Here is a 25049-nt window from a genome sequence, read left to right on the forward strand (position 1 = left end):
GGGGAAAAAATATTTTTGGTTGTTTCTTTGGAAGCTTCTTGCAGTATGCCTCCACCTGCTGGAAGCAATCAGGCACGTTGTTAGGTGCAGCTGCAGCCCTGCACGTTCAGAGCTGCCTGTTTCTATGTAACTGAAGAAAACAGAAATTATAAATCTCTAGAAGAGATGTTTACTTATAAATATCACATGTAAATTAAATGCTATGCATCAACCTCTGGCAAAGTTGTATAATCAATGTATTTTAAATATAGTTTGAAATGAAAATAACTTCATTTTAAGGGAAACAATTTATGATGATGCAAGTAATCCAGGATGTCGATCAAAATATACCCAATTAAAGGTAAGGTGAAACGTAAATTGTGGCATTAAAGTTCCAAATGTTAACAAATGTTTTCATTTCCCCGACTGCAGTGTATCATTTTTATCAGCAATTTGAAGCATGCTGCATGTTAGACTCTGTGGACGCCTGCTTTGCACAACAGAACACTCTGATGGTGTACATGTGCCATGGTACATATAGAAATTCTAAGAATTCATATGATTTACCTGCTAGATCAGGGACTATTACAGTCTGCTGTTTAAATTCATATTTTAGCACTCTTTAAAAAGTGGATTATTATTGACCCAATAGACCATAACAGCTCCAAAGAAGCCGTTACTGTCCATCGTGTAGAGCCTTTGTGGTGTGTGTTTTATTGAAGCTCTGTAGCTATCAGGATCTGCTTGTCAATCTAGCTGCCATGCGCGTGCACCAAATGCATGTGCTAAAGATGCCTTGTAAATTGAAGCTTTAGTCAAATTACCCATGTTCTTGTCCAATAAGCCATGGTATAAAATTGGATATTTCCACTGCAGTTTCTTTCTCCACCTCCAGAATTCCATCTCCCTGTATTTATAGAGGTTGAAATTTTGAAATGTGGATAAAGGAGTGGTGATTCGATTTCAAGATTCAAAAAAAAAGAAGCAGGAAGAAAATTGAAGATAGTTTTGCTTTGCATGAAAAAACATCTCAAAGAATGCATGAATTTACCAGCTTCCAGGAGGCTGGCGGTGGTCACAGTGAGATTTCTCTACTTTAGGCTTTTGGGAATCCAAATAAGATTTTTGTTAATTTTCTACGTGCTAATTTTGTGTTTTCCACCTGTCTGTCCTCTTCTTTCATTTAACAAAAAATGAACATTGGAACATTTTGCCAGGAAAAAAAAAAGAAAAAAAAAAAACACCTTTTTAGTTACTTGTACCTTTAGTGAAAATAAAATAATACTTTGAGGTCTCAAGCTGTAGGTGCAGCCCTTTCAGTGTTTTCCTGGGCTGGTGAGAGGTTTTGGCAAAGCCGTCCTGACACCCACATGGCATAGAGAGCGTATTTGTGATGATGATTAAGCCATTTGTTAGTCTCTTCCTGATATGGCTGAAGCCGTGCAAATCAGCATGGATTCCCAATCCTCAGAGACAAGGTATGTTCTAGAAATCAAGCTATGAACAAAAAGTTCAGGCTGGATTACCCGAAGGAGATCCAGGCTTAATGTCACTAGGTGTATGTGCTTACTTTCTGGCTGAGAGCAAACGTTTGGTAAGTTTCTGAGCTAGGAAGAAAATGCTTACGGAACCGCGGTTTGAAAAACATACAGTCAGCAGAACATATCCGCTTAAAGAGACCAGTATTTCTTCAAGTTATTGAAGAAAAAAAGAATAGGAAGGGTGAGATTAAGTGCTGTACAACTTTGTTCTTTCCCGTAAGAAATAGTGAAAGCTCATATTTTTATACTATGTTATTTCAATCTATAATTGTTATAATTGATAGCTTAAAATCCTAAAGTTCAATGGTAATGTGACAAATGGGAGATAGAGCTAGAGCAAACTCAATGAGGTATTTTTTTAGTTCCATATCACGTCAGATAAATGGATAGAGGGTTAAGAACTGCAAATTTCTAAGAAATCACCAGCGTAATTCTCTCGGGAAAGTATAGTTTATTTTCATTTTGCAAATATCTGCTAACCGCTGCATCACCCTCCTGTGCTCAAGAGAAAGGAGCACAGTGTGTCCCCCTAGCACTGTGGAGTAAAGCATGAGAAAATTTTCCACGCAGCCCTGCCATAACAAATCTCAGCTGGTCCTCTGCTGTCCTCTGGGGAGAATGCATTTGAACTCATCCCAAAGAGCTGGTTTTCTACCCTGGAGGTCTCTGATGGCTACTGCGAGAAGAGAGCCATGTCCTGAAAGCAGTGATACAGATTGGCAGCCACTGCAGGGATGCAGAATGTCGATGAGTGTGTGTATTGTAAGGGATTCTCAACCCCTCCCTAGCACCCACAGGGGCTGTCCACAGCCTGCAGCTTGGGCAGGAGGGAGTTAATGCGGGGCAGCTGCCTGGCGGGGACCAGCTGAAACAGATCAGCTGGGAACTGGCCTCCCCTCTGCATTAACCCTCAGAGGGATGCAGAGACCCAGGACAGAGGCCAGCCTGCTGTGCTGCACCTCTGCCTCATTTATTCAGGGGAGACACACGCGTGTGCACGCATACACACACGCAAACACACACACACACACACACAGAGTTCATTTTACGTCCTGACCCCTTCTGCCTCTTGTCCTGATTTGAATGAGAAGTTCTATTTCTAAACACAGTGCTTTCTCACTGGGCTATTTTTGTCATATAGTATGCTGAGTTGCTGCCTTAAAATATATATATATATATATATATATATATATATATATATATATTTGCACACACACACACACATGCACACACACAACAGGCGTGCAGCCCTTACAGGCTGATGATTCTGCCTCTTGCCAAGGGAATTCCTGGACAGACACTACTCTGAAAGAAAACCCCTCTGGCTTTGGAAGTGTGGCCGGGCAAGGCAGGCGGAGGTCATGGAGGGGCCGGCGTGATGGAGTCCTCCGTGCAGCTGCCTACACAGCCCGACGCTGGCATGGACACTAGGACGTGTCGTGCAGCATCTGACCAGAGCACACTCGCGAGGACACATGTGGGCCCACCTATTTACCATCAGAGAAACAAAATCACGCACTTTTACTTTGAAAGAAGGGGGAAACTGGAAAGTTATTATTTGAAATAAAATGGAATTTTAAGATAATTATTTTCTTTACGATCCCTTTTATTTCCCTATTTTTCATTTGAATTCGGGTCTAGCCCGCATACAAAGAAATTGGCACTCTCTGCCACCCGTCAACATTTGAGTATTTGGCAAAGTTATGACTTCGGTTCCATACACGACAGCCGAATAAAAGAGCTGCAAACCCAGAAGAAAAGCAGAGTCCTGGGGGCGGCAGGGGAGAGGTTCACAGAATTGCATTTCCAGGGGATCCAGTGCCTGGAGTGCTCCATGCAGCACACACCCACCCTCAGCACGTTACAAATGTGTTTGCACCGTCAGTAAATCATATTTCTAGCACTGTACTAATTACAGGGGTGGCAATGCATATAATAAAAAGTTTGTGCCCACCGTGCTTGGCACACACCCCTTCTGGGATACTGTTGAGCTCATTCATGATTTCTGCTTGTGAAGACATTCATCCAAAACATGCCTTTAATTGTGATGTCAAGCACGAGAGCAAATCTTCAGAATCAGAGAGGCAGCATCCTTTCACATCCATTCTGATCAGATTCAACTTTCTTTTATTCATTGTTATTAGTCACTGTATTTCTGGCACAAAGGGGGATTTGGTAGTCAGAGAAACTGAAACTTGGGTGGCGAAAAGCAGTTGTGGTGGCTCCTCTCTTCCCCAGGAAAGAAGCGAGCCCTTTAAAAGATATTTCTCGGGAAGAAACAAGCGATCCATACAGTACAGCCTTGTGTGGAGCAGAAAATGAGGCTGCGTGCTCGCTGATGTCTAGTTACTGCAAACTTAGCATCACAATGCCCGCACTGCCAGGCCCTGAGCCTCCCGGGAGAGCATCCCTGAAAACCCGAATGGAACCAGAACTGCTCTTTCCCGGAGTCCCCGTTCCACCGCCGTGCGCAGGGAGCAGGGCAGAGGCTGGCATCGCCTCCCGCTGGGGCCTGTGTCTCCGGGCTCATATGAGGAGGGAGATTTGTGAATGATGGATATGGAAAGGCAGGACTTGTGTTGAAAAGGAATGTAAAAGGAGGGGAAAAAACTTGAAATTTAGAATCAGAATCTTGATTTTTTCATAGACACATTTGTAAGTTGATTAAAGGCTTTCAAGGCATGTCCTTGCAGAATGTGGAGAAAGTTAAAAAGGAAAAGAGCAAATGCCTCCCTCATTCCCCTCTGCTGAGCCTGTGCGGGAGGCGGCCCACCAGCGACACACACCCTCAGGACGCCTGGCTCTCAAAACCCATAGGAGAGCTGCCATTTGCTCTCAGACGCATTTGCTCTCTGATGTCTGAGTCAAGGAAGGAGGAAAGGGCCCTGAGAAGGATGCAGACTTGCACACTCAGTGAAGACTCTCCGTGCATGGTGCTGAGGGCATGTTCATGGTCAGAAGGGAAGAGAACAGCTCTGTTTCTGGAACTCTGTACGATTTTGGAGGGGCCAGTGGGAGCACTGGGAGGGAGGGCAGCAGGGCCAGCCATGTATGGCAAGACTGGGGACTATCTCTCTCATGCCATGCTCCCTCATATCGCAGAGGTGCTCTGTGAACTCTGAACCCCCAGATAGTGCAGCCATGGCAGGGGGCTCCAAGATCCCGGAGCCAGGCCTCCCTCTTGGGAGGCCTCCCCTTTCCCGAAAGTGGGCGTGGGGGCAGAGAACATCTTAATGCTCACAAACAGGGGGCAATGAGGCATTTGATCCATGGCCTCTAATTATCTGTACAACTTTAATAGTCTTCGAGTTCATTATCTTGGAGATGAGAAATAAAGGACCGAGTCATAGGCATCCATATTTTAAGTTTATTTATTGCCTCGCTGAAATCAAAAAGCAGGGGAAGAACTCTCAAAACTTGGCCTGTGCAAGACAAAAGGATTTTGCTCCATTCCAGGACTGATTGAGTGTTTCAGGACCCAGAGGAGGCTGGACAAGTCCCAGCTCAGAACAGGCTCTCAAGGGGTTCCTGGGGGTCTCCAGGGACAGGGCACCAGGACGGCCAGCAGGGAAGGCGGTGGCCCTGCCAGGAGAGCCCACTGGAAGCAGCATGGAAACAAGCTCCTATGAGTGGGCAACTTGCTGTCTCTCCACCCCAGGCAGCATCACGTATGAGCCATTAAGTAATGACACAGGGTTACTACATTGAAAAGATATCTTGCAAGATGTTGTACACAAACACTGCTGAAGCACAAACAGGAGGCCGGAGCGTGGCGCTGAAGGCTGGAGGCTGAAGGCTCCCGGCAGGGCAGCCCTGGGAGGGCCAATGCTTCCCCCTCCCGCTCCTTTCACCATGTTGTGAACAACCTGCTCCGCTTCTCAGGAACAGCTGGAGGACTGAAACAATGAGGAAAGGGGCAGAGAGCATGCCCCGGGAGCGGTTAGACCCCCCTGACCAGCTCCGGCCAGGGAGCAGCGGGCCTGACTTCAGGGGAAATGCCTACTCTCCCTCCACAGTCGTGTCTCTGGTGTTCCAGTTTAATTACCTTCTTCACTGCTGCCTTAAATGAAGACTCTAAACACCTTCCCCTTGTATCCGTGCTTATACGCGAAGCCAGCAGTCAAACGGCACCGTTTATAATGTCTCGGCTCCTATTCTGTGACTTCTTCTCCCCCTTTTAACCTGAATCTCTAACCTATTTTAAACATGCCATCCCCCCGCCCCATTAACAGAAGGGATCCTTTTTTCTCTTTCTGTCTTTCCCCCTCAGTAGATGAACTTTAAATGCAATCCTGCGCTCCTCCTGGCTGACCCGCCTGCTGTGAGTAATTGTCTAGAGAGAATAGGAGAATCTAAGAGCTTTTGTGAAAGGGAATAGAGAAGACAGACATTATTATGATTTTGAATCCGGAGCTCTCTTCTTTTCTTTCTTTCTTTTTATTTTTTTTTTTCCTGGATCTAACAGCTGTTTCCTATCACAACTGGTGTTTGAAAGACATTGCAAAAATGACTGTATCCGTATCACAATTAGTTTCACAGGCAGCTAATAACTTACTTGCCATCCATGCCTGATTTAATCAGGACAGCCCTGATTTACGAGTGTTTGTCCCAGTGTCCGGCCCTCTCTGCCAGTTCCTCAGGGTGGGTGCCCTTTGGGGTGTTGATGGAGGGAAACGCCCCCTTTAGGGCTGCCTGTTCGCCAAGCCAGGCGAGGATGGGCCCCTGGGCTTCTTCCCAGACAGGAGAACCCCAGACCCAGAGACTCAAGAGCTGGGTGGGGCGAGGCAGCCTCTCCCGGGTCACACCTACTCCTCCTACCCCACCCCACTCACCTGCCTCCCTCGCCTCCCCTGGGTCACACCTACCCCTCCACCCCCGCCCCACTCACCTGCCTCCCTCTCCTCCCCAGCACAGAGCCCGCTCACACTTTAAGGTCAAAGATAGTTCCAAGCTTCACATTCGTTCAGACATAAAAGCCCCAAGCCTTTGGTGGGGAGGCTGCTGTCAATGGTGCCAAATTATGCGTGTCTAGTTTTTGTGATGTGATCTACTGCCGTTCATTAGGGACTGAGCTGGGCCCATCGACTCATTTTTCTTGGGGCAGCGAGCTGGTCTGCAGGGAGTCCCGGTGCTGAGAGGCCAATCCGTCCTTTGCTCACTCAGCAACTTTGCTCTTTGAGTTTTTTTTTTAAATGAAAAATTTTAATGCAGAATAGAGGAATCAGGCCTTGGACATAGAAGTGAATGGATCAGATCTTGCAGGAGCCAAGCCCTGGAATATATTAATATGTAGTGAGTGCAGTAACAACTTTGAAACATTCACAAATCTGTCTGGTAGGGCATGTCTCCTGTTTTAAAGTGTCACTGCTGGGCCTTAATTACACACATAAGAATAAGGTAAGGGGGCGTGTCACACTTCGGAATTTTAGAAATTCACATTGTATAAAACACTGCACCTCTAAAAGGCTACGCAGACCACACTAACGTGTCAGAACTTCCCTCTTTGGCAAACATACAAAAGACTCGTGCAAAGAGTAACGGAAGTTGAATACAACGGGCTAAAAGCAATGCTTTTCTGTTCCTAAGCGACCAGAACTGGGCCAAGGAGACTCAGCGTTTAAATATCCCAGTAATGGATCAGTGAAGGAATGAAGAGACTTGTCCACCATTCAGCTGCTCCAGCTGCTTCAGTCCATCTTGGCAACTTCTGGTGGCAGGGAAGTGACAGGCATCAGGGTGGAGGGCAGGGCGGAGGGCAGGGCGGGAGTCCTGAGAGGCGGGCATGGTGGATGCACCAGCTGGGCCTTTGAACTGCCATCTCCTGTGCCGTCCCTTCAGGGAGACCTCTTCCTAAGGCTCTCCGTTCTAGGGAGCAAAGGTCCTGTCCCAAGGTTTAGAAAGCAAAGTCCTCAAGACTGCTACCAGTCCGGCGAGACCAAAACCAGGAGAGTTTCCCAGAGCCCCCAGGAGGGCAGGAGATCAGATGGACAAGCAGGCGTCCTGCAGAACACTTCTCATCCCAGCACCCTGTCCACAGCATCCCCACGGAGGCCCAAGTGAAACAACGGTGAGGACAAATATCTGCCCTGTAGTACCTGAAATGGCCATTTCACCCAAACCCAGGGAAGCTACCTGCTGTTGTACAAAGTAAAGACACATGCGATCCTGAAAATATGGCATCAGGTGGTGACTGCACAGACAGCACACTCCAGCCTTCGCGAGAGCCCCTCGTCAGCTCACAACTCACAACTATCTCACAGGCTCTCAGGCTCGGCAGTCACCACGCCTGGGAAGCAAAAGCCTCCGTTCCTGACAGTCATCACAATCTGTTTGCAATTACCAAGGAAAGAAAAGAAAGATCCTGAAGACCCATCCTCACGGTGTTAAATGGAGCCTTTGGTTTTCTATCTGTGTTGCTGATGAGCCCGTATTTTTGGAGAAGCTGTAACAGGAACTATGGGGGACTTAAGTTCCCTTTTGTTTTGTGTTTTTCTTTATCAGGCATTTTCTTTTGCGAAGAAAGGTCAGAGGTGGAGACAGTATTCCCTCATTTGTTAGGAAGGCACTGAGCAGAAAGAAGTTTCATAAGAGGTTATTTCAAATAAATTATTTAAAGAAAAAACAGGACTGCCATCCAATGCCAGGGATGGACATCTGAGATGCTTACCAGCCTCCGGCTTACATTTGGCATTATTTCTTACATTTTTCTGCATACTTTTTTTCTCCATGTGCAAACACAGGCCAAGTTTGGTTGTTTCAGGGCCATGCTAGGATTGGACTCTGCACAAGTACTGCAGTCAAAGAGGAGAAAATGAAAGAGAAAAGTGACTGCCGATCCATCTCACTTGGCATGTTTATATGTTCTTTTAAGCAAAAAAAAAAAAAAAAAATCCTGTTTACCAAATGGAGTGTCAGGAACATTGTGTAAAAGAACACTTATCTGTGAAACTTTGATCTTTCTCCGAAGCACCATTAGCAGAGACTCACAGGATGATTGCTTGGGAGCAGGGGCAGGCAGAGGGGAGGGTGGAGGAAGGGACTTTTCAAGGGGGAAAAAGCTTATTGTGCTACCTATGGTTGCATTTAGAACAGAAATCCTGTGAAATCCCAGGAAGCAAGCTGAAGCTGGGCCACTGGCTGGGCAATGCCACCGCCCAGGCCCCCCGCACCCACAGAAACATGGGCCAGGGCCTGGCTTCAGTCAGCCCCTCGCTAAGGCCAGCTCCAGGAAGACAGTCCAGCAGCTCTGGGGCAGGGCAGGGGGCAGCCCAGGCTCCAGCCTCCTCCTCCGGAAGCTGGAGAGCACCGCATGATTTGTTACTGAGATCAGGAAATCAGAGGCTTATGAAATTTCCAGTTACTTTCTGTTTCATCTAGGTCTGGCAAAAACAAGCAGAAGAAGAAAGAAAAGAAAAAGGTGGGAGGGAGAAAAGAAGGAAGGAAGAGGGGGAGGGAGGGAGGAAGGGAAGCGGGAAGGAAGGAAGGAAGGAAGGGAGGGAGGGAAGGGAAGGGAGGGAGGGAGGGAGGTGGGAGGGAGGGAGGGAAAGTAGGAAGGAAGGAAAAGAGGGAAGGAAGGAAGGTGGAAAAGAGGGAAGGAGGGTAGGAAGGAAGGAAGGAAGGTGGGAAGGAGGGAAGGAGGGTAGGAAGGAAGGAAGGAACGAAGGAAGGAAGGGAGGGAGGGATGGAAGGAAGGCAGGAAGGCAGAAAGGAGGGAAGGAGGGAAGGAGGGAAGGAGGGAAGGAAAGAAGGAGAAGGGAAGGGAAGGGAAGGGAAGGGAAGGGAAGGGAAGGGAAGGGAAGGGAAGGGAAAGGAAGAAACACTCTCATATGATTAGGATTTTCATGTCCAGCTTAATTCTTTAATTTTTACCTGTAAAGGAACAAACAAAACCTGTATGTAGAAAAGAAATCGTAGTTTGTACTACATATGTTTAAATTGGAAATGTTCAAGGAAGAGCAAGGAAGAATTAGGGAACTGACAAAAGGACTTCACGGGAAGGCCTGGGGCAGGTGCCGACGATGGCGCAGCTCAGGGCAGAGAACAGAGGAGCGTCCCCAGTCAGTTTCTGCTTGTGGTAGCACAAGTGGCACTCACTGGAGGAGTAGTGTGGCCCCTGCACGTGTCTTTGGAGGATCCAGAATTCACATGAGTCTGAGTTCTTCAAATGCTGCCCATGGCATTGCCTGGTAAGAAAAGTCTAATGATTGTGGAAATGCTTCCATTGCACAAAGGCTTCCATTAGGCCCTGGCTCATCAGCCTACCTCACTGAGCATCCACATTTCTCTTCAAACCTCCTGGACGGGGCCCAGCACGCTGGGCAGGAGCCGAGTTTCTGAATTAGTTCTGTGTCCCTTTTGGAAGTGCTTCCCATGCACCTTCTACAGGTCAAAGAGGGTTAACCACCAAGAGCTGTAGAAGCCTAGGGCATAGTCTCTGTCCATAAACAAAACAAAAGAACGTTCTTGATAGAGGCCAAAGAGCCCTCAAGAACCATTAGTGAAAGCAATAATTCTATATGATAAATTGCCAAAAACATGACACGTGCAATTAAAAATGGAAGCCAATGGAAGTACTGGCCAGGAGAGTGAAGTCAGTGAGAGCAACGGTGAGGGGCAAAGGCATCAGAGAGGCCTTCAGAGGGCAAGTGACCTGGATGATCAAACATTCCAGATCTGACGTGGGGCCAGGGCCCTGGGTGCCCAGTGAACACTGTCTGTCACACTCGCAACAAAAGGCGTGGAGTGCCACAAATCACGGAAACCAAAGGGCCCGTGAAAAAGTAAATGTAAAGCCGGGCACAGTAGCTCACCCCTGTAAACCCAACACTTTGCGAGGCCAAGGTAGGCAGATCACTTGTAGTCAAGAGTTCGAGACCAGCCTGGCCAACATGGTGAAACCATCTCTACTAAAAATGTAAAAATTAACCAGGCATGGGGGCACACACCTGTAATCCCAGCTACTCAGGAGGCTGAGGCACAAGAATCACTTGAACCCAGGAGGCAAAGGTTGCAGTGAGCTGAGATCACACCATTGCACTCCAGCCTAGGCAACAGAACCAAGCCCTATCTCAATTAAAAAAAAAAAAAAAAAAAAGGAAATATAGAAAGCCACCTGGGCAGTGAAGCGGCTTGACACCCCTTACCTATTGGGGATACTGGGGACGCAGATAAATTTCTCTGAGCTTCTGTTGCTTTGACTGTAAAATGGGACTTGTAGCATCATCCCCCTGACCCCAAAGGATGCTATGTAAAGTTGAGATATAAACAGAAAGCAACAAGGATTTTCATTTTAGTTGGAATCTCGTTTCAATGCTACTAAAAGTCAGGTTCTTTCATGTATCTGAGTCAATCCAAAGAACCCAGCATGGTTAGTATTTTCAGCAGAAGCCACAGAGAAGTAAATACAGTGCCTCAAATCTCCCAGCGGTAATGAATCAAGGACTAGAATTTGGTCTTTATCTGCAAATTCTATATTCTTTTTACAACATTATTTTATAAAAGATTCTAAGTTAGACTTTCACAAGAGTTCAAACAATTCAATGTTCTAAGTTGTTACTTTCGATTGACAATTTACTAAGAATCAATTCAAAAGCAATGTGTATGCCATGTAGCTAATACCCTTCCCTCCATTTCATCTTTGCTGCAAGACAGAGGGAGGCAATGCTAGGCTTGTCTGACAAATGATGAAAGTAAGGTTTAGCGTTTGTTTGTTTGTTTGTTTGTTTGAGACGAAGTTTCACTGTCTCCCAGGCTGGAGTGCAGTGGCACAATCTCGACTCATTGCAACCTCCACCTCCCAGGTTCAAGCAATTCTCCTGCCTCAACCTCCTGAGTAGCTGGGACTACAGGTGAAAGCCACCACGCCCAGCTGATTTTTGTATTTTTAGTAGAGATGGGGTTTCACCATGTTCGTCAGACTGGTCACGAACTCCTGACCTCAGGTGATCCACGCACCTCGGCCTCCCAAAGTGCTGGGATTACAGGCGTGAGCCACCGCGCCTGGCCGAGGTTCAGCATTTAATTAGCCAAAATAGCACCTCCAGAAATGTCCAGAAATGTGCCAGAATTGCAGAGCAGGTCTATCTGCCTCCAGCAGCCAGTGGTCTTCCCTGTCATGAAGCCATGGTCACCCCTCAGGACATCTAGTCACCCACAAAAGATCACAGCCAGCTTATTAGCTGTGTGGCCTTGGGCAAGTCCTGTGGTCTCTGTCAGGCTCCTCATCTATAGAATGGCTATGTTAATAGTATCCACCTAAGCCTGGGTGTGTACATTAAATTAAAATTTAAATTTTAATTTTTAATTTGAGTTCAATTAAAAGTTAATTCAATTTAATTAATTAAATTATATCTATTAAAATAACCTGGGTTAAAGCTAAAATACTACCTACCTAATGCAGGCAGCTTGGTGTGAACTGAAGGAAAGAAAATATATAAAGGGCTTAGCTGAGAACAACGCCTGGCATATTTTAACACTTTACAAATGTTTGTCTTCAGTAGTAAGAGTGTCATTATCATTACTGTCATCTTTATTATTATTTTGGTTGTGGCCAAGAGAGTTCACTCAGGTTCACACTACTGGTCTGAAAACTGTTCCATGTAGGTTTTTATGCAATAGTCAATAAAAACGTGATTTTGACATCATTTCTTACAATGTCCTATAAATTCTACCTACATTTGATACATGTGAATATTTGGCAAACTGATCAAGGTCTATCATCTGCCCTTCGTGCTGCTCATAGTGCTTCATCGCCAGCAACTCAACCCATTTTCAAAGGTCACCATATCTTGCAATTCGATGTTTACACACGCAGCTGCTGCTTTAACCCAGACCCCTAGCACTGCTTCTTTAGAAATATGGCTATGCCCAGGGTCTGATAAATCAATCAATCAACTCCAATCAATGCACTAGGAACTCAGATGCATGTTGTTTTCAGGTTGGTGGACGCACTGGACAATGCCCAGGATGTGTCAGTGCAGTTGACCATGCCCTTCTTCTTGAAACCCCACTTCGCTATCCCAAGAACCCACCTCTTCTGTTGCTCCCCCCTAATTCCTGGGTCACGTGTTGTTGGTCCTGGTCATAGTTTCCTGTATATCCAGTACTTAAGTGGATCTCCATCCCAACCTATTTACACACTGGGTGCTTTCCTCCATTGCAATGGTTCTAACTCACTCCTCTTGTAGGCTGAAGACCCCAAAGTTACCATTCCTTGCCCTTGAACTTCTGCATCAGTCCACCTGTGTGATGCCACCTTGTAAAGCTGAACTTTGCATCTTTTCATCATGCCAGTCACTCAACACCCAACCAGACCTCAAGCATTCCAGAGGGTTGGACTCCTGTCTCTGTCATTGTCACCACTACCTGGTTCACAGCTTCATTGTTCCTTATCTGGACTGTTCCAGTAGCCTCGTGCATGGTCTCTCTGCCTTTAGAATTGCCCCTTCAAATCCACCCCCAACACACACACACACACAGACATGCACACATTCACACCCACACACACATTCACACCCACACACACACATGCACACATGCACACACACACATGCACACATGCAGGCACACACATTCATAAACACACACATGCACACACACATGACCACCCTAGAGGTCTGTCTCAGACACTCACCAGATTAAGCCATTCTTTGCTGAAAACCTTAGTTTGGACCCTATCACTACAAGACAGATCCTAAGCCCTTCTGCATGTCAGAGGACCAGGAACCCGCTCTTCACATGTGCAAATGCTTCATCCCCCACCCCCTGCCTTGACCTTTATCCTTCGGTCATCAGGAAATGCTTATGATCACCAGCACAGTCTTCAACCCTCAGGTTTCATGCTGTTGAATGTCCTCCTTTGTCCACTCCTGTGCTGTTCAATATTGTCGCCACTGGCTACATGTGGCCTCTGAGCACTCGAAATATAGCTGTACGTGGAAAACAGACATTGCATTTTGAAGACCTGGTGCCAAAATAGTGTAAAATATTAACATATTTCATACTAATGATATGTTAAAATGATAAGATTTTTGATATATTGACTTAAATAAACTATATGATGAGTATCAGTTTCACTTGTTTCTTGTTACTGTTCCACTGTGAAAATTCAGTGGCTTTGTGTGTGCAGCTCACATTCTACTTCCAGTGAGCAGCCGTGGTCCCGTCCACCTTCTCTCCATGCCTCCCTGACTCCTCCTCTTTTCTTCACCCATCAACGTCCTTCACATCTCTCATGACAGCTTAAGGATCAGCTCTTTCAAGGAGCCCTTCTGCCATCCCTCAGAACTAAGACAAGCACCTTACTCTGTGCTAAGACGCCCATGCACACCTTTATCCTTTCATGTTTCACACTGAAATAATCTAGTTACTCACACCCAACTAGACTATAAGTTCCTTGAGGGTAGGCACTATACTCAGTCACATTAGTTTAAATGCATTCGTACGTTCAACAAATATTCCTTAGACATCTGCCATGCCCCAGCGCTGCTAGAAATTCATTCCTAATGGTTGACACAGTACTAGCCAGGAATAAGGAAGAATTAAAATAGGTAGATTAAAGCATCTTAGGAACTGGTAATTTTCAAACAGTCTACTAATCTGGAATTAAACTGTTTATTTCAATTTAACAATATTTCCTGCATGCACATCTTATTACATGCTTTAGAGAACGCAAAGTAGAATATTCATTCATGCACTCTTCCCTCAAAGAGCATTAAATCTAGTAGTGGTAAGATACAGGAATAAATAGGTATGATAGAATACAGAATATAAATGTTGTGAGAAAAGTTCAATGTCTTATGAGAATGCAGAGAAGAGAGATTCTTTGGCAGGGCATGGTAGCTCACATCTGTAATCCAAGCACTTTGGGAGGCCAAGGCAGGCAGATCAGTTGAGGCAGGAGTTTGAGACCAGCCTGCCCAACACAGTGAAACCCTTTCTCTACTAAAAAAACAAAAATTAGGCCGGGCGCGGTGGCTCACGCCTGTAATCCCAGCACTTTGGGAGGCCGAGGCGGGTGGATCACAAGGTCAGGAGATCGAGACCATGGTGAAACCCCGTCTCTACTAAAAATAGAAAAAAATTAGCCGGGCGCAGCGGCGGGCGCCTGTAGTCCCAGCTACTCGGGAGGCTGAGGCAGGAGAATGGCGTGAACCCGGGAGGCGGAGCTTGCAGTGAGCCGAGATTGCGCCACTGCACTCCAGCCTGGGCAACAGAGCAAGACTCTGTCTCAAAAAAAAAACAAAAAACAAAAATTAGTGAGGTGTGATGGCACACACCTGTAGTCCCAGCTACTCAGGAGGCTGAGGCAGGAGAATTGCTTGAACCCGGAAGGCAGAAGTTGCAGGGAGCTGAGATTCCTCCACTGCACTTCAGCCTGGGTGACAGAGTAAGTGAGACTCCACCTCAAAAAAAATAAAAATTAAAAAAAAGATTATTCAACCATCTAGAAAGTCAGAAAAGGCTTCACGGAGGAGATGAATTTGAGATGGCACTAGGAAGATGAATGGGATTTTGAAGGGAGGAGTGGTGATGGGGAAGGAAGGAAGAGACAGAGCACGGGTACTCGGGAGAGAGGGACAGGGTGCGGCCTTGCCAGGAGACAGGACAGAACGGGGTTTGGTAAGAGGCTCACGTACGTCTCCTAGAGTGCATTATTTTGCTGGGGCTGCTATAACAAAGTAACACACTCTGAGTGGATTAAAGCAACAGAAATTTCTTCTCTCGCATTCTGGAGGCTGGAAGTCCACAATCAAGGTATCAGCAGGGCCACGCTTCCCACAAAGGCTCCAGGGCAGAGTCCTGCCTGGCTTCTTCTGGCTTCAGGTGGTGCCCAGCAATCCTCGGAATGGGCACCTTTGCTTGCTGCAGCATCACCCCAATTTCCATCTCCGATGGCCATCTTTCCTCTATGAGTCCTCGTCCAAATTTTCCTCTTCTTAAAATATAATCAGGCCAGGCGCAGTAGCTCAGGTCTGTAATCCCAGCACTTTGGGAGGCCAAGGCAGGCAGATCACTTGAGGCCAGGAGTCTGAGACCAACCTGGCCAATATAGCAAAAACCCCATCTCTACTGAAAATATAAAAAATTAGCTGGGCGTAGTGGTGCATGCCTGTAATCCCAGCTACTTGGGAGGCTGAGGCATGAAAATCACTTGAACCCAGGAGGTAGAGGCTGCAGTGAGCCAAGATTGTGCCACCATACTCCAGCCTGGGTGACAGAGGAAGACTCTGTTTCAAAAAAAAAGTCATCAGTCATTGGAGTAGGGCCACCCACTCCAACATGACCTCATCTTAACTCTATCACTATGCTTAACTGGACCAATGTGACCCAATCAAGTTCCAATCCATAAACTTCAGGGAATGGGGCTTCACCAAGCCTTCTTCCAGGGGACACAGTTCAACTCACAGCCAGGAAAATCAGGAAACAAGGATCAAAAGGAAGCATGGGGCCAGACCATGCAAGACCGTGAATCCTAGCAGAGGATGGTGAAGCTGATGTGCAGGGAAATAGTTGTTTATGTAAAATCCAAACAGGACTGAGATCTGTCGAGCATGAAGAGCTGAATTCCTTACCATCTTTACCCTGCTGCCCTTAGACGAACAGTGTCCACAAAAGGTTCATCATGGATAGCAGCGCGTCCTCCCACACACCCGTGCTCTGGTTGTGCTTTAGGTACTTGGGGAAAGTTCCAAGGCCACTGGAGTACTCTCTGGCCCTTGGAAGTGGTACGTTGTAATGACCCAGCAGAGGTTCAGAGAGCCGTGCTGTCTGTGTTGAGTGCAGTGGTACTGACAGGACCACGTAGACTTGATGGTGCCCCGGGACACCAGGGCTCGGAGGACAGGAGCCGTGCTGGATGTTCACGTGGTGTCTGATTGCACAATTCCACGAAGCCAAAGCGAGACCCGTCTGCAAGTATCCATTCCCTGCCTTATTGCCTTCCTGCTGTGTAGCCGCTGCCCGGCACTTCCCTCATCAAAACCCATGAACATTAGGCCTAAAAATACGTATTAGGGTTTTTGAAAGTTAGAAACTTTACATACAAAATGAACCTTCATCAATTTCTAGTTAACGTCGAATCACTCATAACGCGTATTGCCGGGACCCTGTTTCACTGAACAACTGTCACTTCAGGATGCGTTAAAATTTTCAGAAAAAGAAAAGCACAACTACATAAGAACTTATTTAATGCCTGTGATGGCTTGGTAAATTTTAATGAGAACGCGCTGCTTAAAGAACCCACAAAATGTATACAGTCTTTGGGAATGTAATGATATTTTCAATGTACAATATTTTACATCTCACCTCGACCCACTCCTCCCGGACCCACTGCTCACTTGGACAGACATAGTTTTGTGCCCTAACACTGGATCTAATGCCTTGCTCACTGGCCATATAAATATGTGAGCCCCTCCAGCCCCCTTTCTGAGGAGATCTACAAGTAAGTATGTAGCCGTTTCTTCCAAAAGTTTATGTGCACTGTCAAGGTGATCCCTTTAGAAGACAGACTTGAAAGGCTGGGTTGGTTGTGAGTGTGAAAGAGGAACCTGCTGCTCCGGGAAGGTGTGGTTCATCGTGGGGAGAAGGAAAGAATGAGAAGATGAATCCTCAGCCCCCAGGCCTCCATCGCAGCCCAGGCTTCCCGGCGCCAGGGGGCCCCACTGGCACAGGCCTTCTCGGAGCATGGGCTCCCCTCAAATCCCTCACCCAGGGCGCAGCTGCTCAGCTGCAAAATCCTTCTTCAGCATCTCCCAGGAAAACTGGGGCTGAACAGTCATGCTCCTGTGTAAGATAAATACAACTGGCTATTATTCCTGGAGCCAGAATGCCATGCGGGGTGTGGTGCAGGGCAGAGGGGGCGCTGAGGGGAGCCCGCAGCCCACTGCACCAGGGACTCGGAGTGAGGGTGCCCTTTAGCACCATGAGAACCTTCACAGAGGAGTTCAGTTTATTTTTAACAGGGATTTGGTATCCGTACAATAATGACTCTAAATATGCAAGCCTCTAGAGAGACAAAGTGCCCAGGTCTCTCCCAGACCCTCCAACCACTTAGCCACCGCATTTGAAACTCGTGGGGAAGACGCTTGCCTGGATTTTATCAGCAAAGCCTGGCTGCCCTGCTCACTCTGAGCAGTGTGTGCACTGTGCCCTGGTGCAAGCCCTTCTCTGCTTACTCCCACGCCCACCGCTCATCCCCACTCCCCTCCGCCTTTCCAGGGTACCGAGGAACTCGGAGGATGTTGTGATCTCCATGAACTTAGACAAGAAAAGAGGCCCCCTCAGCCTGTGTTGTCGCCTTCAATGAAGATGCTGCAGAACTCCTACAAAACATTCCAGGCAACCCCGCTCCTGTGACGCGTGTCGGGCACCGAGGGTGCTGGTGACATCTTGTGGTGGAGCCGGTGACAGCCGCTGCTCACGCCTCCCCGACACCACACAAGCTGTCCGGGAGCATCCAGCACTGTCGCTCCTCATACATCAGCAAGGAGGCATCTGGGATCTGAGGGCTGCTGCCAGGATCCACCGGCGCACCCACCCGAACCTTCTCTGCCCACCTGGCCAAGCCTTGCCACTGGCAGGCCTGCCAGCTCCTCTCCCAGCAAAGCCCTTGGATTGCGGGAATGATTTGTTTGCCGTTAAATCACAGTGGTACCTTTTGGTTAAATTCATACAAAAAGATTCTTGTGCAGAGTGGCTGCAGGCAGTATTTTTGAACCCTGAACCCTGTAATGAGAGCGTTATTGGAAGCATGAGGGAAGCCAGCAGAATGATTTAGAATGTGTCCTCAGAGCAGAGGGGAAGTCCGACTTCTCGCAGGCACGGAGTGATCCGGGGACAATAGGGAATTGAGGTGGGAAAGGGGTCTCCAGTACCCATTTACTTTTCCTCTCGTGTTTCTTCTCAACACACATTTTATTCAAGTGATTTGGGGATTTTTCTTTAAAGCCGTGGGTTCTGGGTCTGGATACTTACTGAGTCATTGATGCTTAGAAAAATGCAGCATTATTTAATCAAAGCAAATGGTATAATGTATTCTTCCAAAGAAACCGTATTTCATGTTTGGAGCCTACCAACATACTGAACACAAGTGACCGTGCTTTGCTTTGAGGACGTCCTGTCTTTTAAATCTGATTCCCTAAACACTACCGATCAGTGCCCACTATTTCCAGAAATTATTAGAGCACATCGTGTTGATTACGAGCTCTACTATTCTAGCACTTGCATAACTATTATTTAACTTACCTTTAAGGTCATCTTTCAATATGGGAAATGGGGATATTGTCATAACCATTTTTTTCAACAGAACATACCAGAAACCAGAAAGTGTTTGCCTGCAAAGTTACACAATTAGTGATATACTAAGAACTAGTAGACCAATTTCTCCCTTCGTGCTGGGGCTGGCACCTCCCATAAATTCCAGTTCTCTCTCTCAGCAACTTGAGGGTGATCCTGTCCCGCTATTGGCAGGAGCAGACTACCCCGGGTTGCAGAAGGCCATGCGCATCTCGAAAGGAGGATGTGCAGAGCTCTGGAAGTGGTCCACGCTACCCTGACGGCCACATGTGGCGGTTCAGACTGTGCACTGCACAACTGGGCATTGGGGACTGTTATGCCTTGGTCTATGCAAATAGCACCTCTTACTGTGGCACCGTGCCCGACCTGCACAGCCATCAACAGCAGCTTCTGGGTGTGTCTGACACTCTGAGCCTCAACCTGACTGCCTGAGATGGAGCCCTCTCCCAGAAGGGGCCAGGCTGAGCCCTCTTGTTTCTTTAGGGCACTTTCATGACCAGCCTAAGGTGCTGGCTCCTCAGCTGAGGATAACAGAAAATATGACAGCTGATGCCCCGAGGGACTTCTCTTTCCTACTCAAGTTTCAAAACACAGGGGTTCTGAGGAAGCTTGGCTTTTTCATGTCAGAAAACACGTAGACCCTCAAGTCCAGACTGCAAAATGCCAAAGTCTGTTGTGTGCTAAAGCACAGCTGTGTCCTCCTGTGGATTACACACAACTGAGGGTGTCACCCCAAAACAGCCATTCAGTGCTTTCACGGTATTGTTTCAAATCCTGTAGGCAAGAAAGACTGGACATTAAATCGAAGGATCTGCTCTTAACCTATGACATGGGCATGTTATTGTCACCAAATAAAGCTGAATCCACATCTACACAAGAAATAACAGAAATATTCAAATATGTCGATGACTTCTACACGCATTCTGTTCTCACAACCTACTGTCCTGTGGTCCTGACAGCCAGCCGGCCAAAATGGTGTTGTAGCATTTTCTTTTCAGGAATGCAGTGGCCTGTGGGGTCTGCCACACATGACTGGCTTGAGCCTTGACCCAGCTTGCTCTGGCACATTGACAGCAGACTCTGAAGTTAGTTGTGGTTTAATTTCTTCTTCTCCCTGGATATAAATGTATGAATAAACTGGAACTCCCCACTTGGAGAGAGGGAGCAGCACTCTAAGGGTATCTATCATGCCTGCAGAGAACTTCCCAGGAATTCAACTCGACGTCAGCAGATAACTGTGCAGATGCAGATACCTCTTGGAAACAGTCAAAAGACTACATGTTTTTAACAGAAAGGATTCAGTTAAAATGTTAGCTGAGTAATCTGCGAATAGATAATCACACAATATAAAGAAAACGTTTCAGTAAATACTTTAGATTTCTTTCTTCTGCTATAAGTTCCAAAAATGATGGCAACTCAGAATAAAAATGATTATTTGAGGCGATGGTATCCCAAGTACCCTGATTTGATCATTACATATTGTATGCTTGCATCAAAATATTAAATGTACCCCACAAATATGTACAACTATTATGTACCACATTTTTTAATGGTGTTTAATCCTAATGCACCAAAATTCTCTGTTTATTCCCAGCGCATTGGTATCACTTACGAAGCCTTTCCTCTCCACAGGATTCTGTGCTGGGTGTGAAAATACCAAAATTGAGGCGATACAGTCATTGCTCTTAAAAAGCCTAAAATCAAGAGGAAGACAATAAACATATGAACATTTTAACTGGGACTGACAGTGAGAAGGGGGATAGCCTTGACACACAGCAACAGAAAACACCACCATGACCAAATTCAGAGAAATGCAGCCCCTTGGGGAACTGAAGCACTAGCCTCCCACCCCCTCCTCTGCACTGAGACACAAATGCTCCTCCCAGGATGAATGGAGGAAGAGAATGGAAATAAAGATGAGGGAGGAGGAAACGCTAAGAGAAGAGAAGCTGAACAAACCTAACCGAGCTCCTTATTTGCACATCTTAAATAAAGGGCTAATCTAGGTTCCTCCTGCCAATTAAGGTAAACGCTGAAAGATGTGATTTCTGGAGTTGGATGCCGACCTCCCCCATCTCTCTACTGCTCCGTTTCGGAAAGCACAGCTAACTGAATGATAGATGGTGAAGTCACTTGGGCAGTGGCCAGGAGCTATCTCCTTCTGTTCTGAGACCTGCATCCAAATTTGAGCCTGTGAAATGGCTTGGGTGATCTTAATTTGACAGTTGTCAACATTTCAAAATCATTGCCAAGTTCAACCAAATGGAAGTCTTTGATCAGGCATGGCTTTCTGTGTGTGTGTGCATGTGTGTGTGTGTGTGCGCCTGTGTGTGTGTATCAGAGAGTTGCCAATCTGAGCCCAGATAATACACCTGTGCACCCTTCTTCCGTCATATCTCATTAGCATCTCTCTTCATGATGAATTCTGTGGGAGGGTGAGAAAAAATGGCACTTCAACTTCAATAAGTTTGGTCCAAGAAGGAACAAAATATGCACATAAAAATTTTGGATAGTGGATTCATTTAAGCATCACAATCTGAAAAAAAGTAAATTTATTGTTGCACAGAATATAAAGAATATAAACTTGTACATAAAACAAGATATAATCATGAACAAAACACTTCTTAGTATTATTGACTCGGTGCATACATTTTTCAGCACAAACATCTCAGCATAAGCTAAATTTCAGAACGATTTAACCAATTCAACATCAGTAGAAAAATCATTAATAAAAGTAGTAATAATAATCATAAAAACAAGGCTTGGCGTGGTGGCTTACACCTGTAATCCTAGCACTTTGGGAGGCTGAGGTGGGTGGATTGCCTGAGGTCAGGAGTTAAGCCAGGCCCTAACACGGCGAAACCCCGTCTCTACTAAAAATACAAAAATTAGCCGGACGTGGTGGTAGGCCCTGTCATCCCAGCTACTCCAGAGGCTGAAGCAGGAGAATCACTTGAACCTGGGAGTGCTGAAGTTGCAGTGAGCCGAGATCGCACCACTTCACTCCGGCCTCCCCGTCTCGGGGAGCAGGGGGAAGCAACAATGAGATTTACCACATACAAGATATCTCATTTGAAAATGAAACTTTTGGCACCGTAAATATGGCATCAGCTTAGGGAAGTTATTGAAATAAAAATGCATAAAATCTAAATACTCCATGTAACAAATACAGCTGTGGGTTTAGGAATCTTTTTTCTTTATTCTCTAAGGGGCACTCACAGAATCTAAAGGTCATTTCTATTAGTGCCAAATATCAAGAAAGCATTACCAGAAGATAAAGGACATGTTTTTGAGGCTTTCCCTTTTTTTGGTTTCAATGTGTTGAAATGATTGCTTCCCAAAAAATTAAAGTCTTCATAAAAGTTGTGTGTGTGTAAATACAATGTTTGTTAGATAAAAATAGGTCAGAATGGCCTATTTTTGGAAGTATCTAATAAATGTTTATGGAATAAATAAATGGACAGCCAATGAACATAAACAAATCCATATAGTTTCATAAAGCAATAAAAATGTTTTTAAAAGCTGAGATTTCTGGTTAATTCTATGGTAAAAATATTTCCAAAACTGTCACCAGGTGAACTGTGCTAAGTTCATAAGTTATGGAGATATCGCCAATGGACTTTGACATCCTATAATCAGCTCACTGGAATAGTAACTAAGCATCAATCTCTAAAAAGGTCTAGAATCTTGTCCAATAATCCTATTCAGAGCCTCTGAACAGCTCAGCCTCTGGAGTCACTCACCTGTGATTTGACGCAAGGTGCTTCTTATGCAGATGTGTTGACCAACATGAGGGTCTGCCTGTCAAGGGACATCAAAACTACCTCAGCTGCCTTTTCCACCTGGCCTTATGTGGGTGAACTTGGAGTGATCGGATGTTTTTTAGAACTGCCCCATGACTCAAGGTAGAGTCATGCACCTCCACCTTGTGATTCTATTGCGGGGCCAATTCAGTTTTGTAGAGGAAAAAGAACTCATGAATATTGCGATGGTTTAGAGACAGAAGTTTCTTCATGGCCATGGATCCACGTTTCATATTGATAATGGCCATTCACTGGAGTGCCTGCAATGGTCACAGGGTTCCAAGTTTTCCATCAGCAACCAGATATGACTGCCCCAAATAGTCAATGAACTCCAGAAAGTATAGAGATGATTGTACCCATGATAAAAGTTTTGTATGTTAGAAATGGAAGGAATTATTAGTAATCCTACACATTTGTATGCCAATAGTTGGGGGGGGGGGTTGATTAAACTTTTTATTTTGAGATAATTGTAGATTTGCATGCAGTTGTAAGAAATAATACATAAATCCAGCACTTTGGGATGCCAAGGTGGACAGGTTACCTGATGTTAGGAGTTCAAGACCAGCCTAGCTAACATCATGAAACCCCGTCTCTACTAAAAATACAAAAATTAGCTGGGTGTGGTGGCGTGTCCCTGTAATCCCAGCTACTCGGGAGGCTGAGGCAGGAGAATCACTTGAATCCAGGAGGCAGAAGTTGCAGTAAGTGGAGATCATGCCACTGCACTCCAGCCCAGGTGACAGAAGGAAACTCCGTCTCAAAAAAAAAGAAAAGCAAAGAAATAATAAAGACGACCCCTTACACTCTTTCTCTGGTTTCCCTGAATGGTAACATCTTACAGAACTAGAGTGCAGCATCTCACCAGGATTAACCTAGCCGGGATGCAGAACATTACCTTCCTCACAAATCTCCCTCCTTTCACCCTTTTACAGGCACACCCACGTCCCTCCACACCCACCCCATCTTTACCGTGGAAACAAGCTGTTCCCCATTCCTAAAAAGTGATCATTTCTAGAATATTATGTCAATAAAATCAAACAGCATTTAACTTTTGGGTCTGGCTCTTGGAAACAAAATAATTCTCTGGAGACTTGTCCAGACTGTTGTGTGTATCAATAAGACTCCAGTTTATTGCTGGGTGATGATCCAGCAGTGGTGTGGCTGCTGCTTCTAGGGTGAGGTTACTATTTACAAAGCTGCTATGAACATCCATGGACATTGCTGGTGTGAAAACACATTGCATTTATTTCAGATACACGCCCAGGAGTGTGATTGCTGGATTGCATGTTAAGTGTGTTTCATTTTTTTAAGGAACTGCCCAACTCTTTTCTAGAGTGGCTGTACCATTTTACACTCCAACCAGTAATATATGAATGACTCCATTTCTTTGCATCTTCACCAGAATTTGATGTCGACCCTATTTATTTATGTTAGCCATTTTGATAAATGTGTAGTGATATCTCATTGTGGTTTTAATTTGCATTTCCCCAACGTTGAATGATGTTAAACATATTTTTGGATGCTTATTTTCTATCTGTATATCTTCTGGGGTGAAATAGCTGTTCATGACTTTTGTCTGTTTCTAACTGGCTTGTTTCTTTATTGTTGCATTCACTCCCAACTCACTGACTCCTCCTTCCCCTCGTTCATCCCTTGAGCCTGCCCATTGAAATTTTATTCCACTTACTGTATTTTTCACTTTGACAATTTCAGTTTGCTTCTTTATACCTTCTACTATTTTGCTGAGGCTTCCTATTTCTTTGCTGGGATTCTCTATTTCTTTTCTCTGACTTTCTGTTTCATTCATTTGTTTCAAGGGTGTTCATACCAGCTCGTTGACACGTTGTTGGGGGCTTCTTTCAACCCATTCTGGATCATTCTAACACTTCTGACCTTTGGTCTTGACAGCTCCTGATCATCTTTTTTCATTTCATTTGGGATCTCCCTGATTCTCCATATGACAAGCGGTTTTCCACCGAAACACAGACATTTTGGGTATTGTCTTATGTGGCACTGGGTCTTCTCTAGACCTTCCTTTTAGTTGGCTCCCTCTGGCACCCCTCCAGTGGGGAAGGGGGTCACCACCTCATCACTGCCGAATGAGGACAGAAGTTCAAGAGCCTCAGCTGCATGCCACTGACACCCAGGGTAGTGCTGGTCATTACTGTGGTAGAGGTGGTTTCCGCCCTCCCACAGGCCTCTGCTGATACTTTCCTGTCCAGAAGGGGCTGGAAAGCCAGTCATCTGCTCCCTTCACAGCCTTGAATGACACCAGCACTCTGACCCCAAACCAGAGGCGCAGGAAGGGGCCTCCTTATCACTCAGACTGCCAAAGGCTGGGACATCTTAAACCACAAGCGGTAATTTTCTCATAGTTCTAGTGACCGCAAGTTAAAAATCAAGGTGCCAGCAGAGCCCATGTCTGGTGAGG

Source organism: Theropithecus gelada, chromosome 18, assembly GCF_003255815.1.
Source record: "Theropithecus gelada isolate Dixy chromosome 18, Tgel_1.0, whole genome shotgun sequence".
In the NCBI taxonomy this organism is placed as follows: domain Eukaryota; kingdom Metazoa; phylum Chordata; class Mammalia; order Primates; family Cercopithecidae; genus Theropithecus; species Theropithecus gelada.